This window comes from Coptis chinensis, chromosome 9 (assembly GCF_015680905.1).
Source record: "Coptis chinensis isolate HL-2020 chromosome 9, ASM1568090v1, whole genome shotgun sequence".
Lineage (NCBI taxonomy): Eukaryota > Viridiplantae > Streptophyta > Magnoliopsida > Ranunculales > Ranunculaceae > Coptis > Coptis chinensis.
In genome coordinates, this window is record NC_141464.1 from 38,178,240 (window position 1) to 38,193,317 (window position 15,078).

At 35.2% G+C, this 15,078-nt stretch overlaps 1 pseudogene; it reads right to left on the reverse strand.

Moving 5' to 3' along the window:
- Window positions 1-3,123: 3,123 nt before the first annotated feature.
- Window positions 3,124-3,694, reverse strand: LOC147475879 (uncharacterized; annotated as a pseudogene).
- Between the last annotated feature and the right edge of the window lie 11,384 nt (window positions 3,695-15,078).

Consider the following 15,078-nt stretch of genomic DNA (forward strand, 5'->3'; position numbering starts at 1 on the left):
TTCAATTTGAACTTAAAACCAGTAGGCTAGTAACTTCAAATTCGTGTGCTATGATCGACTTCATACAAAAAAAGGCATATACGATCGACTTCATACAAAAAAAGGCATATATGATCGACTTCATACATATATCAACATTAGTATACACAAAATATAATAGGTTTTTCTAACCATTCACATCCTGCATAAGCATTGATATACAAAAAAAACATGAGACTTATACGAGCATCTTCGACATTAATAGTTTAATACCGATGTACAAAAAGAGAAGCATCATGCAAAACATCCACATCCTGCAAAATGAGTATCTTCTGTTAGTTTAACTCTTTTGAGTAGTAGATGTTTCACAAAAAGATTTTACATGTTTAGATAATCATACCCCTAACGATCAAATACAGTTAGAGCTTTGGGCCAATCGATAACTGATCCTATATCCTCCTCCCCAAGAGTTGTGCGGTTTGTACTTTGAGCATGAGGCACAAGCACGCTATCCAGGATAACATCATAACTTTCAATAAGATCTCCACCAGCTTCTTCTCCTATAATAGCTCTTCCATTAACCACATGTTCACGGCACATTGAGTTTAACTTACAACTCACTGAGCATAACTTAGGTGGAAATCCATGGGGTGTTGGTCCCATTCGATTCAACTACAGACAACAAACAGATATAACTTAAATCCTAGGCTGCTATAGGCCATCCCCCAGGCCACTGCAAGCCATTAATAGTCCTCTGACATATCACTAGCAGTAATCAATAAGACTTCTTTGCATATGGAACATTAAAAATCTTCTATCCACATCCAATAACTACTAAAATCAGGACTACCATCTCCAAATATATCATTTAGTCGTACCTACATAATAATCAATCACTTAAAACTCCCACATACAATAGTCCAAGCATTTACAGATGGTAGAGAAGCCTATATGGCCGAACCATATAACAGCCACAATATTGGCATACAAATACAATTAGAAAGTACCCATTCACTAAAACAAATGGAGGGTATAATGTTTCTAACTAATAAGTTGGAACACTTGTATGCAAGGTGAGCTCGACCATACCTAAGAAGAACTAGAATCAGGGGAGAACGCTCCATTCGAGCCTTGACCAGATTTCATCATTGCAACGTCCTTTTGCAGTTCTCCAACTACCAACTTCAAATCATGGACCTCCCTCGTAAGAGCTGATGTTATATCCTTCTGCATTTTAAGTTGATTTTTTGCTGGAGCTAAAGTCTCAAGTCATTTTCTACTAACTCCACTACCCAAGCCACGATAACAACCCTTGGTATCACTCCCCATTACTAGTGCAACGGGATCATGATCCATATCCAACATAGTGCTTGAGGGAGTATTGGCTGCAATTTCCTTTATACGTACCTATATAACGAATAAGAATGTGTACATTCAACAACAACATCAAAACGATTATCAAATAAATCGTATCTAGTAAAAGTCTCACCATTTTGTCACTATGCTTTTCTGTGGGGCAAGTACCGTCGCTGGTGGTATGTAAAGCCACATATACATGCGTTCTCATGACAGGGGTGTTATGGTTCTTTTCTTTCTGAAAAATCATACAAAGATATTCAAAGGGATAAAAATCCTTATGTAATGCCATTAATTTATATTGGTATACAGTTCAGGTCCTTATGTAGTGATGACATTATAAAACTTCTTGCAGGTCAAGTGATTCACTTAAATGCATGTTTAATCACATCTTTGGATGTTCATAGCTTAATCTAAAATAAAACAAAATAGCAGCAGACATAAATGGCAGGGAACCTAGAGAACAATGCACAGCTAGACATGTTCATGCATAGAATCAAACCACCAAAACATGCCAAATGTGCAACCTGAAAATGACACCAAAGAAAAATGACACAATAGTTGTATGATATTACCAATTCATGAGCAATTATAGCTGAACCTTTTCTTCCAGATCTCTGTTGTGCTACCGCTGCCTCTCTAGAACATTTTCCATTTACTCGTAGAGCTTTTGCTTCTTCAGTGGATTCATTGTCTACAAACTTTTCCCAATATTCTTTTCTAATAGAATTTGGGCAATGTCTTTTCCTTTCTTCATCTGTTCTATACTTGTCATAAACCTTCCTAAGGGTGCTGCTCTTGTACTTCCTCCAATATTCATTTGCTTTAGCCATGACTTTTTCTTTCGTTGTTCCAGACAGATCATATTCATCCTACAATTATGAAAAGGTGATAAAATATTAGTTAGCATAGTTAAACAATAAAATAGAACTATAATATAATTGTAAAGAAGTTTACTGAGATTCGTTTCCATATGAGTTTTTTGCCATCGTCTGACACATCCTTCCATCTGTGATGGGTTATTGAAGCATGTGCCCGACTATATTCACCAAGACGACTAGAATATTCAGCAGCTTTGTCTCCAACTGGTCGGCCATCATCATCAAATATTACAAAGATCTTCTGCCGAGGGGCTAAAATGAACCAAACATTAGTTAGGAATACTTCAGTACATCTCACATAGAAAAATAATTCACGTCAAAAACTAATAATATACCAGTATTCACAGCTTCAGTTTCAGATTGTCCGGATCCATTACCACCCTCAGATTGTTCGGATCCATTCCCACCTTCAGATTGTCTAGATACATTCCCACCCTCAAATTGTCGATATCCAATCCCAACCTCAGATTGTCCAGAAGTCATTGTGCAAAAACTAATAATAATACGCAAAACAAGAAAAACAACTTATTTCTATAATAAAACAAGTCATTTTCAAATATTTCATCATCCATTACAATTCAGTAGCTAACAATTACGAAATGCACACAACCAAAGAAAGCAAATCAATTGCAAGAAGAATTCCCATGTTGAACCAATATATACAAACATTAACAATTACTAAAAATGAAATATGAAGATATGTTTGCCCAATCGAATCAAATGTTCCACCCTTTCAAGTTATGATTGGGAACTTCATTCCAAAAGCACTGTTCACATTAAGAAAAAATGACATGTTTAAGACAATCAGGCATACTAAAATAAGTAAACAAAATTGTAGATGAAAAACAACAATGTGTAAAATCTTTAACTATGTTAGCGCACCTTCAAAACATAATTAACTTCAAACCTATGATCCTTCATTAATATCTTCTTCTACAACTTCGGCTTTCAATCTTGCCTCAAAAACTAAAGGATCTTCATATGCATCTACATCTCGAGTTAACTTTTTAGGAGCATCTAAAACAACATGCCAATCATCTCTTTTAGGATCTTTGCAATAAAAGACTTGGCGTGATTGGGAAGCAAGAATAAAAGGCTCGTCGACTTCCCTTGAATTGTTCATGAACCTTCTAAAAATTCACAAAAGTTAACTTCGTTTCTGGATCAACCGAACATCCGTTTACTTTATCTCCTATACGGACCCAATCACAATAGAAAATAATTTGTTTGAATTCAGTATAGTCCAGCTCAAGAATTAGTTTGACAACACCATAATAAGTCGAATCTCCATCAACCAAGTTCTTATCTCTTGCACTAGCTCGAAAGCTTGTCATAGCATTCATAACAACCCCACTATTCTGTGTGGTCTTCGTACTGTCACATTTGGCTGTGCAAAATGTATATCCATTCACTGAATATCGATTATACAAAGTAGCTTTAAAAGATAGGCCTTCAGCAAGCCTTTTCAAAGTGGACATCTCTTCATTTTCCAACTAGTTTGGTCAAAACGCATAATGTTAGTATTATTGTACAAATTAAATGAAACAACCCAATATACAACTAAATATAATTAGTATAAACCTGTTCTCGTAGCCAAGGAATAAAATCCATAACTTTCCCAACTGATTTTCCCTTTCGCCCTCTTTTCTTACTTGGGTGGTTTTGCTGGTAGACATGGTACTTTATGGTAGGAACATAAATTAATACTTAATATGGTATGTAGGAGTCTATGGTCATGGATTTAATAAATTGTACTTAATCTCTCCAACTAGCAGAGTCTTTAGAGCACTCTAAAACCCATCTTCGCACTTGCTCATGCTGCAAATTTGTAAGTTTATGCACCTTGCCTTTACCAATAAGTTATTCACTAGAACATCCTTTATCTTCATCAAAGAAATTATTCCTTGTTTGTTTGTGGCTTCCACTCCCACCTTTTGGCATGTATTCATTACAATATAGAATTGATTCTTCAATAAGGTAGCGCTCAACGAAATACCCTTCCAGAAACCTTTTATTCCTAACAGAGGTTTTGAATGTTCTCATCATCCTAAAACAAGGCATTAGGTAAATTTCTTAACTGATAATCAGCACTTGAATAATTACCACTTGAATAATTAAGGATCATTTAACTTATTGTTCGAAAGGATACATCCAACGGAATCTAACAGGACCACAAATCTGTGCTTCCTCCGCCAAATGCACTACGAGGTGTGTTATTGAAACAAAAAAAGAAGGTGGAAAGTACTTCTCGAATACACATAATACTTCCACAATTTGTCGGCTAGCAGTATCAAGCTCCTTGCGACAAATAACCTTGGAACAAAGAACATTAAAAAATATAGACAATTGTCTAATTGCACCAACCAAAGGCTTTTGCTCCTTGTAGGCATACATCAACAACACCGGCAATAATTGCTGAATTACAATGTGATAATCATGTGATTTAGGACACCTAATATGAAGATCCTCCATGCTAACATTATATTTCCTATTAGAGCTATATCCTATAGGAACCTTTAATGTTTGCAAGGTTTGACAAAATAATTTTTTCTCTTCTTTGGAAAGTAAAAAAAGAGCCTTTGGCAAAAAAGTTTTACTCCCCATCTTGTACAGGCCACAAATTTTTCTTAATATTCATTTCCTTTAAGTCCAAACGAGCTTGAAGACCATCCTTATTGTTCTTACCTTTTGTGCCCATTATTGTACCTATGAGATTCTCAGCCATTTTTTTTACATGCATCACGTCTAAATTGTTACGGACGTCCAAATTCTGTAAAAACATAGGATATATTATAAGTGATACACATATTAAACTACAATAGACAATCACACATTTTAAAGTTGTACCTTCCAATAAGGCAACCGAAATAGGATCGATTCCTTTGACCATGCAGTGTCATCCTCCTCCTCACACTTCTTTCTTTTCCTAGATGCTACTTTCCCAAATACTAATTGAAGGTTCTTAACATTTTCAAGTACTTTCTCACTAGTTAACCACTTGGGAGCCTCCCATGTTCTTCTTTCCCATTGAACTGAGATTTTTGAGTTCTAAAGGGATGGTCGTCGGGTAAAAAGCACCTATGACCCATATAAGCTTGTTTACTCCCGTGTTTAAGTCTAATTGAGGATATATCTTCACCACAGATCGGACACGCATACTTTCCAGCAGTTTTGCAACCCAATAGATACCCATAGGCTGGGAAATCTTGTATGGTCCACAAAAGTACAACCTTCATTGTGAAAGAAGACTTGCTATGGGAGTCAAAGACATCTGATCCAATGTTCCACAGATCCCTAAGCTCATCCACCAATGGTTCCAGATACACATCAATGTTTTTTCCAGGACTGTTCTTCCCAGGAATTAGCAATGATAGCATAGTAAACTCTTTTAACATGCAAAATGAAGGTGGAAGATTGTAAGGGACAATCATTACAGGCCAGCAACTGTGAGAAAGATTCTTATTACCAAATGGATTGAATCCATCGGTTGAAAGGCCTAACCGAACATTACGTGGTTCGGTACCAAATTTAGGATACATGGTATCAATTCCCCTCCAACAAGAAGAATCTGATGGATGGCGCATATATCCAATTGGGGAAGCTGATTTTGAATGCCATGTCATCATCTCAGCTATCCATGGAATGCTACACAAAGATAAGCAATGAAAAAAAAACATAAACTGGTTTGATATGGGAACAACAAATCAAGCTTACACACAAACAAGAAGACTAACCTGTATAGCCTACGCAGCCTTAGGGTTAAAGGAAAGTATCTCAATACTTTCTTTGGTACAAGCGAGACCTTATTAAACTCAACCTTGTACCTGCCTTCCCACATATAGTACAACGTTTAAGATATTTATTATGTTTCCAATATAACATACAATCATTGGGACATGCATGGATTGATATGTAATTCATACCCAAAGACTTGATCATTTCCAAACAATTGGTTGTACTCTCTGCCAAGGTGTTGCCACTAGGAAAAACTCTTTTAAGTGTCTTAAGCAACTCATTAAAACTATTATTGGACCAATTATGCGAAGATTTCAATCCTACCAACTCAACTATAACAGACAACTTTGTGTCGTCAACTTTGTAGTATGAACGAAGTTTGTGAGTATCTTCTCTGGAAAACTCCCATGAGGCTATAACTCGTCCACTAGGGAATTCCTAGTGGTTCAAGGCCTTGTTGCATACGGTCAATGCAACCACACTCTGCGAAAAGAGATTGAGCTTAGGACAACACATTTTTTACCACTTATTATTTTAATGTCTCTTCTTTGCTTGAGGGCAAGCAAAGTGCTGTTTGGGGGTGGTGTGATAAGCACCCAAAACTGTAATATTAAACCCCGAGAGACATAGCATTTTGATCGATTATGTGTTTAATAATCATGTAATAATTATAATTTCATATTTTTGCAGGTTTCCACAGTTAACATGAATATACTGATAAAACATGCATCGAAGTACGAGGAATACCGAAATATTTAAAGTTTCCCACTCAACCCCAGTGAAGCCCAACAAAGCCTGACTTGAGTCAAAGTTTCCAAAAGAACAAAACCAATGCAGAACGGGTCTACACATAAAGAAGTAGCAAACTTCCGAAGCTCACATCTGATAAATCTAGATGTCGACGTTGGCTAGTGAACTGCCAGAGCGACCAGGGTGACGAACCTTACACTAAGACAGAAAATTGTAAAAATGCCAAAATCAGCGCCGCCACTGGACACAGTAAGTAGACCCACTCGACGGGCCCAAAAGGCATGACGAGTCAGCATAGGCAGGTGGCAAGAGATGGTCACAATTTGTGCCATATTGCAATGTGAGAAGATACGTACCTGTTCAAAGATTGAAATGGAATTGAGCAAAGGGACAAAAGCAAAACATAAAAGGACGAAACATTAAATGAAGTTTTGTTTCGTAAACAAAAATTTGGATAAAAGGAATTCACATGCAGACAAAACTTAGTTTTGAACGTCTCAATTTGAGAAACGGCCAAAACTCAATTAAATCTGTCTCCTGCCATCCAGCCTATATATATATATATATATATATATGAGGGGGTCTTCGATATTCTCCTTCAACATTTTTATGCTTTAGCTTCCGCTCAGTAGTTAGTTAACTTTCATTCCAGTACTTTAAATTCCGTCCTTTTTTATTTTAAGAAATTTAAATCATGAAGTCATTTTCTTCTTAATAAAAGTCATTTCTTTTCAAGTTTAATTCATGTCCTGCATTTATTTATTTAATGTATACAACAAGTTTAATTATTCCTTCAATGATCATGAGCTAATCCCCGCCGGATTATCTTTCTTTCGTGTGAGAATCCGGATTGACTTTTTAATATTCTAGAATTACTATTTAGGAATTAGGTATAGATTAGACATCCGGTCCCAAAATGACTGAGACTGTACAAATTTGGAGTGTTTATGCTCTAGAACAGTCTCGTGAGAGACCTAAAATGTCTCACGCGCAGACTCTCTGGTGTCAGACAGCTCTCCAATTTGTCCAGCTGATGTAGAATCGAACCAGGAGCTGAAATGATATTCCGGAGATGAAATATTAGTTCAACTTCTTATGCTAGTGCGATGCGGCTCAGAGATGTGAGCATTTCGCTAGGGATCAATACTCGACGTCGTCTCGGATTTGTCTATGAACTCGAGATGAATTAGAGCTGTAGTGATGTTGTAATATAAATTGTTAAAAAATGATTCTTGCATAAGTATGAGTAACCCTCTCCCTATTTCTCTATCTTTGTTTATTTACATCGAAATCACCATTAGTAATTTACATTATTTACATATCCGTTAAATTAATTAAACCAACTAAAAAACCTAAAATCCTACTCATTAAAAGTTGTAATTCCAGTTGTGAACTTTGTCGAGCCCTAAGGTTTGGACGATCCCTTACTCAACCCATCCTACCAAACCCACGTGAGTAAGGTAACTTGACTAAACGGACGACTATACGGACTTTGGACTTTGGACTTTGGACTTCGGACTTAAGTAAAAGAATAAAAACCAAATAAACGTACAATTCCACTTTTATCAATCATCCAGAAGTTACAAAATATAAAAGGGGGGTGGCTTCTAAAGGAGGTTTGGGAAGTTATCACCAAAGGACAATGATTTGAAGCTCCTTGCAATAAAACTTCCACCTTTGTAGCCAACAAAATAGATGACCAAGCAGCATTTACAAGGCACCTGTCAATTTTTTACCATTTTCTAATGTATCACCTCCACTGTTCCAAGTGAAAAAACACCCTGTTGCAGAATGATCAAAAAGCCCTACAACATTCAAGCAACTTGCAAAAGGTTGTCTCTCTAGGGTGAATTGCCTTATCACCAATTCTTTCATGGGAGTATAAAACATTGTTGAAATCTCCCATTACACTCCATGGACCCTGGATTCTTGCACTAAGGACCTTAAACTCTTCCCATAAAATAAGTCTCTCATGGCTGTTATTTTTTGCATAGACGGTAGTTAAAAAGAAACTAAACCCATACTGCAGACTAGTTATCTTGCAATGAATGAATTGTGCCCCTTCCACCTCCTTTTGAACATCCAAAAAATTCCTATCCCATATGAGCCAGATTCTAGGATATTCATCACTCGAATAATTGTGTTCTTTAGCCCATGAAGGACATAACATACCTGTTATGTTAAGAAAATTCTCCATTTTAACTTTTGTTTCCAGAAGCCCCATACAACTAATCTTATTCTCTGTTATAAACTTGTTCATCTGTTTTGCTTTCGTGAAGTCATTTAACCTTCTTACATTCCAACTAAATATTTTAATCATTGGTAATAATTAACGACCTCTCTTCTTACCACTCCCTTTTGGTCTACCCCTACTTCTCTTCCCAGACTATTTCTGATGTTCTACTTTATTCCTCTTCTGAGCTCTTGTTCACACTTAGGAAGTCACACCAGCTTCTTGTAGAGGTCTTGGAGTGGCATTCTTGTCCCCAAATAGTTCCGGCTCTGCATCTGATAAATCATCATCTTCAAGGTCTGCTAGTTCCTCAAATATGTTCTTTTCAGCACAAAAATTTTCAGTATCAGGATGCACTGGTTTGATTTGTTAAATTGGTGTTTGCATTATGATAAAATGAAAATAAAAGCTTCCTACCCTATGAATAATGATTTATGCTAGGAATAAGAAAGCTAGTTATTCATGCTTTAGATCAAAGTTTCTACTCTCGATTATCATGCAATAACTCAAGTAAAAATTCGTTCCACTCCTAGTTGTTCAGAACATAACAATTTCTCTAATTTAAACACTTCTACAATACTAATGAGCGCAATGTTTTTAATAAAACTAATATGTGGGAGTAACTGATTAAGATATTCTAAATTATACTATGGCAATTAAATACGAAGAAGTGAATGAGAAGGAATTAGGGAGATTTGAAATCCGCCTTGATTAATCCCTAATATGCTAGTACGGAGTTGTTGCAACCCTAATCTGTAGGTTTTCACGTAAAGAGTAGGTCTTTTTATCCCTAATTATTAATCATGTCATCTCTACCAACTAATAATTAGCATGTGAGGCAAATTTAAACCCATTCTCATGGTGAATTAACTACCCTCTAGAGTGGAATATTTTACTACAACTATTCTATACTAACACATCAAGTCTTCACCAAAGCTTTAATCAAATCCCTCTAATGGAGCTTTAGCTATGATTCATTGGATTATCCTGGCATAATAATAAGGAGAAGAAGACATAATTAAAGAAAACTTGTATTAGAAATAACTTGGATTGAATTTAATGGTGGCTAGGCTAATAAAATAATAACTAGGTTTTAAAATTAAAAAAGAAAACTAAATTATTATCTAATGGGAGAGAGAGAGAGAGAGAGCCCAAATTTACTAAAGAGGGGAGTAGCCAAGTTTTGCTTAGACTTAACCCTCTTTATATAGAAGAAACTTAGGTCTACAATTTCGTGCATGGGTTTTGGAGATGTGTTTTGGGCCACTAAATCAAGCTCAAACCTAATTACTTAAGTCTAAAAAGGGTTTCTTTGTGCGAATTTACTGCAACATTATTTTTGTCCACTTTTACTACTCTGACTGGGTTAAATCTTAGACCATTAGAAAGATCTTTCTGAGTCGGTCGTTTTGACATATAATAGACCCAATTTCGAGGTCTAAGTCCAAAGATACGGCCTGTGAAAGTTCTATTGACTTTTCTGCTCTTTTTATACCCGCGTTGACTTTGACTTTTTAGGTTTGACTAGGCTTTAAAAATGCTTTTTCTCTTTGAAACTTGGGCTTTAATCATATAATTTCTCTAGCAAGCAATTTGACTCCTTTCTCTTGCAAAAGTGACGTATTTCTTCACATAATTGATTCCAAGACTTGAAATACACAAAAACACATAAACATTACTAATTCTTATTTATTATAAACATAATTGATCTAAATATAATACTATTAAGAGGTTGAAACTACAGTTTTAGGCTCTTATCAAACCACCCCGAAACAGCATTTTGCTTTTCCTTAAGCAAATATGTGAAATTAAAATAAGTGGCCAAAAATATATTCCTAACTACTCTCGTTTCGCTGAGTGCGACTGCATTGACCATATGCAATAAAGCCTTAAACCACTAAGAATTCCCTAGTGGACGAGTTATAGCCTCATGAGAGTTTTCTAGAGAAAGTACTCTTTAACTTCATCTATACTACAACGACTAAGAAATAAAATTACTGTTTCCTTATTTATTCTCATATATCTATACATCTCACTAGCAATGAATACAAAATAATCAATTCGGAACCTAAGCTAATACGTGCATAATAATCAATCATCTATGGATAAATATATATATATAATATTAACTATGCTATGAAATGCAATAACAGGTTCGTTTCTGAAACTTTGGAATAACGTCCTTAAGTAGGTCCTCACAAATATGTCAAGACAAAAACACTATGATTTTTCCACTCAAGTTTCGCTCACTCCAGTGCACAGTGAGTACACTTTACCTTACAAACTCAATGATGTACAAGGAAGCCAAAGTCGATCAAACACATATGCTACCTACTATCACACTAACCTATTCCTAATTGAGCTAGAAGTCTTTATTAGGTGTTGCGGGGATTAGGTTATGGTTTTAAGAAAGAAGGAAATTGATATTCAAAAGGACAAGTTTGAGATAATAGGATCTTCAAAATATATAACTAGAGAAAACCTTGTTCTAACTTTGCTTCTACACTTTGTTTCCATCTTTAGCCATTCTTTTCTTTTTATTTTGGCTTTTGACTTCTTTGATTTTGTTTTTGGAGTTTTAACTTTTTATTTTATTTTATTTATTTATTTTTTTTTTTTTTTTTTTGGATGAAAACTTTTTTTTCTTTTCTTAATTGAAGCAACTAACAAATTCTTGGTTTTCCACAAGTTTTTCTCTTTTCTTTTCTTCATTTCATCTCTATTCTCAAACTCATTCAAAAATGGGTAGGCTGATTTTATTTTTATTTTGATTTTTGTAAAAGGGTAAAGGATTTGTGGTTTATGAAAAGTCTAAAGAAAGGCTTAGAGGGGCGACTAGCGGAAAATAATCTCATATAGGTTTGAATTTCTAGCAATATCGATCCAAAGAAGGGACGTGTGATTTCTATGGTACGTCCCTATATGATAGGTTTGAATTTCATAATTTCTATGGGACGTGTGATTTCTCTATTCGGAATTTATTTCTCCCTTGTGTCATTACTCAAATATTTCACTCATATAAGGCTTTTAGGCTATATTCTCACAGGATTTGTAGAATAAGTATTCTAGCCTAGATTTTAGAAACTTACTACCAAGTACAATCATAGATGCTCATGCAAAATATTCATGAAAAGATGCAATGACTACTACCTACATATTAATCTAAGTTTCAAAAATTAAATCCTAATTCAAGTACTACGTGAGATTTCTAGACTAATATCATCATGGAGAATGGAGCAATACCATTATCTCTAAGTGCATAGTATAAACTATATTTTTTATTTTTTTTTCTAATTTTTATAAGACAATTAATACGTAATATACAACCTAATATGTGCTTAAAGATTTACAACGTGTTTCTATACCACCCCAAATAATTTGGGAGAAGGGGATTCATGAAACAATTCAATAACACAATTAAAGTATGTAACTAAATAATTTTTATGATTTTTAACATTTTATAAGGAAAAGTGAGTAATTTACATCCTAAAAGTGATTAATTTTTGCAAATGTTTCTATCTCACCCCCAAACAATCGAACGTTTTGTCCTCAAAGTATAAAGAGATATTGAAAGAATTTACCATAGAAACATGGTAAAAATTGACAGTACCTGTAACAGAAATATTATAAAGATAATATAATAACATGAAGCACAATTAAACTGTTACGTACTGACTAACACAAATTCGACTGGAGTAAACATGACAGGCAAAGGGTGGCAAAAAGATTTGAAATGAAATACCAAAATACGCCACCCCCAAACAAAATTTGAAAACTCTTTTTAAGTTTGAAAACTTTTTTGGCTTATACTCCATTAAGGTGGTATTTTACAAAATTATATGGGTCTTTTAAAGTCAGATTCCCTTATACTTAATGTGGGGTCGTTTTAAGTCAAATACTACTAGACTTAATGTAGGGTCGTTTTAAGTCAGATTCCTCTAGACTGTGCACACCCCTAAACAAGCAAGAGACTGGGGTGGCACAAAAATGGATGATGTGTGGTCAACTATAAACTAATAGTCGAAAGATTTGGGGTCTAGCCATAATAACATGATATTAAATGCACCCCCAAACATAATGAAGTTGTATAATTGGAAGCAATCATGTAAAAGAATGAAAGAAAACTTACACAACCCATCAAAGAACATATGCAAACCATCATGTTTTAGCAATTTTAAAGAGTTAGAATGACCCAAAAGATGAATTAGTGATACTTTAGGTGAGAAAGGAATGAAGTATGGATCTTGATATCTTTCATGAGGCTCAGATAAGGAAAAATAAAACAAACTAGGTTTCTCACTACACTCGGTCAAAGCTTGGCTCTCAACTACAGGAATGGTGTAATCATGAGATTGTGTGCTAGGCAAACACTCTTCACCATGAGGGTTGAAAAAATTATAGAGAGTCTCTGAGGCAATTGGCACAAGTGCAAATTCAAGGTTTTTCTGAAATAGTGGGTGAATGGATGGCTTAGTTGTGGTAGATGGTTGGATTTTAGGAGGTTGTTACTCAGTGGATGGTGGTTCATCAGTTGGTGGATCCTCACACGCTCTTAAGAACTCTACATCTTGCTTGGCTGAATCCACAAGGTTATGGTTCGTGGCTTTATCTTTAAGAAATTCATCTATTTCTTCCATTGTTATTTCCTCAGGTACCAAACTAAATTGATATTCACATTGCGATAAAGAAGTTACTTCCTTTAATTCCTGCACATTACCTTGTTCATGCCTTATATTAGAATTGTTGATTTCTATTTCCTCACTCTCGTCCTCTAAAACAATATAAGTTTCCTCAATGGCATCATGGTCATCCGAAACAAGTCCTACAGAGTCGTCTTTAAGAATTTCCTCATCCAGGTAGTGTATGGAGTTAATATAATGGTTAATGGGAGGGTCATGGAAAAGTAATGGTTCATGAAATTCAGAATAGGTCTTAACTAGGTCAAATGGTTTGGTTATGGGAATAGGCTGTTATACTTGTATGTTGATCTCTAGCAAGGTTGAAAGTTCTGTGTTAGGTGAGGGGATCATGAAAATCATTTGGGCTAGATTCTGAAGCATAGTTTGGGTTTTGGCATTTTATTCTCTAAACGTTTTTTCATTGTTGGCTATTTGTTCCCTAAATGTTTGTTCTGAGTCAGTTATTTGTTGGGAAATTTCGTCTGGGAAGGGTGTTGAACTAGATGGGTGGGTGATTTTTGGCATGGTGGAAGGGTCTGGCGTAGGGGAAGTTAGCATTAATCTTGTCCATTCTAGGTTCTGAAGTATTATTTTGTTTTGGACTATTATTTTGTCAAATGTCGTTAGCGGAGGGGAAACTTGGTGGTGTGGTTCTAGTTGGTATGTATGGTGTTTGATAGTTATAGTTATTGGCGTTTGAGTGACTCCGGTTGATTTCGTATTGTGCTCGGTTAGGTTGAGGCTGAATAAATATGGGACATGAATGGGCGGTGTGGTCTGGATTTGAACAAATTGTGCACGAAAAAGTATTTGGTTCGTTGTACACACTCATCACGGAACTAGAAGTAGACGACACTGGTTGATTTCATGTATTGTTTGGATGACTAGAAAATTCTTGATTATATGGGTTACTATGAAAATTTGAAAATTGAGGCTCATAATTATTATTATATCCTATAGTAGGCTTAAACTCTTGATATGATGGGCAATGAGAAGCCCAATGGTAAGGACTACCACAAAATGAACATGGTGAAGGGTTTGCATAATAACCACATGATTATTGGTCTACATATTGATAAGCCATATTGGTTTCAAAGATATATTCTATGTTAGTTAATATACAAAAACACTAACTATAAATTTCTAGATAGGCGATTATTTCTACGTCTATGAGAAACTAATATGGCAGGTGTATGCGTACTAGATCTTAATCTCATGCAAGTTTTAAGTCTAATTATCTAATAGGCAATTTCTAATGAGCATACAAAAATTAGCCTGATTATTACTAGAAATAGAATCCTCTAACAGAAGAAACGAGGACTAAAAGAAGGAGAACCTGAAGCCGGCCTCCTTGCTACGTTTATGGATAGTGTCTTCAATACAAATCTCAGTGTCTTGTAGAAGCGTGGAACACCGAACCAACAAATATTTTGATCTAAAATATAACTTGTAGCTAACCTATAAA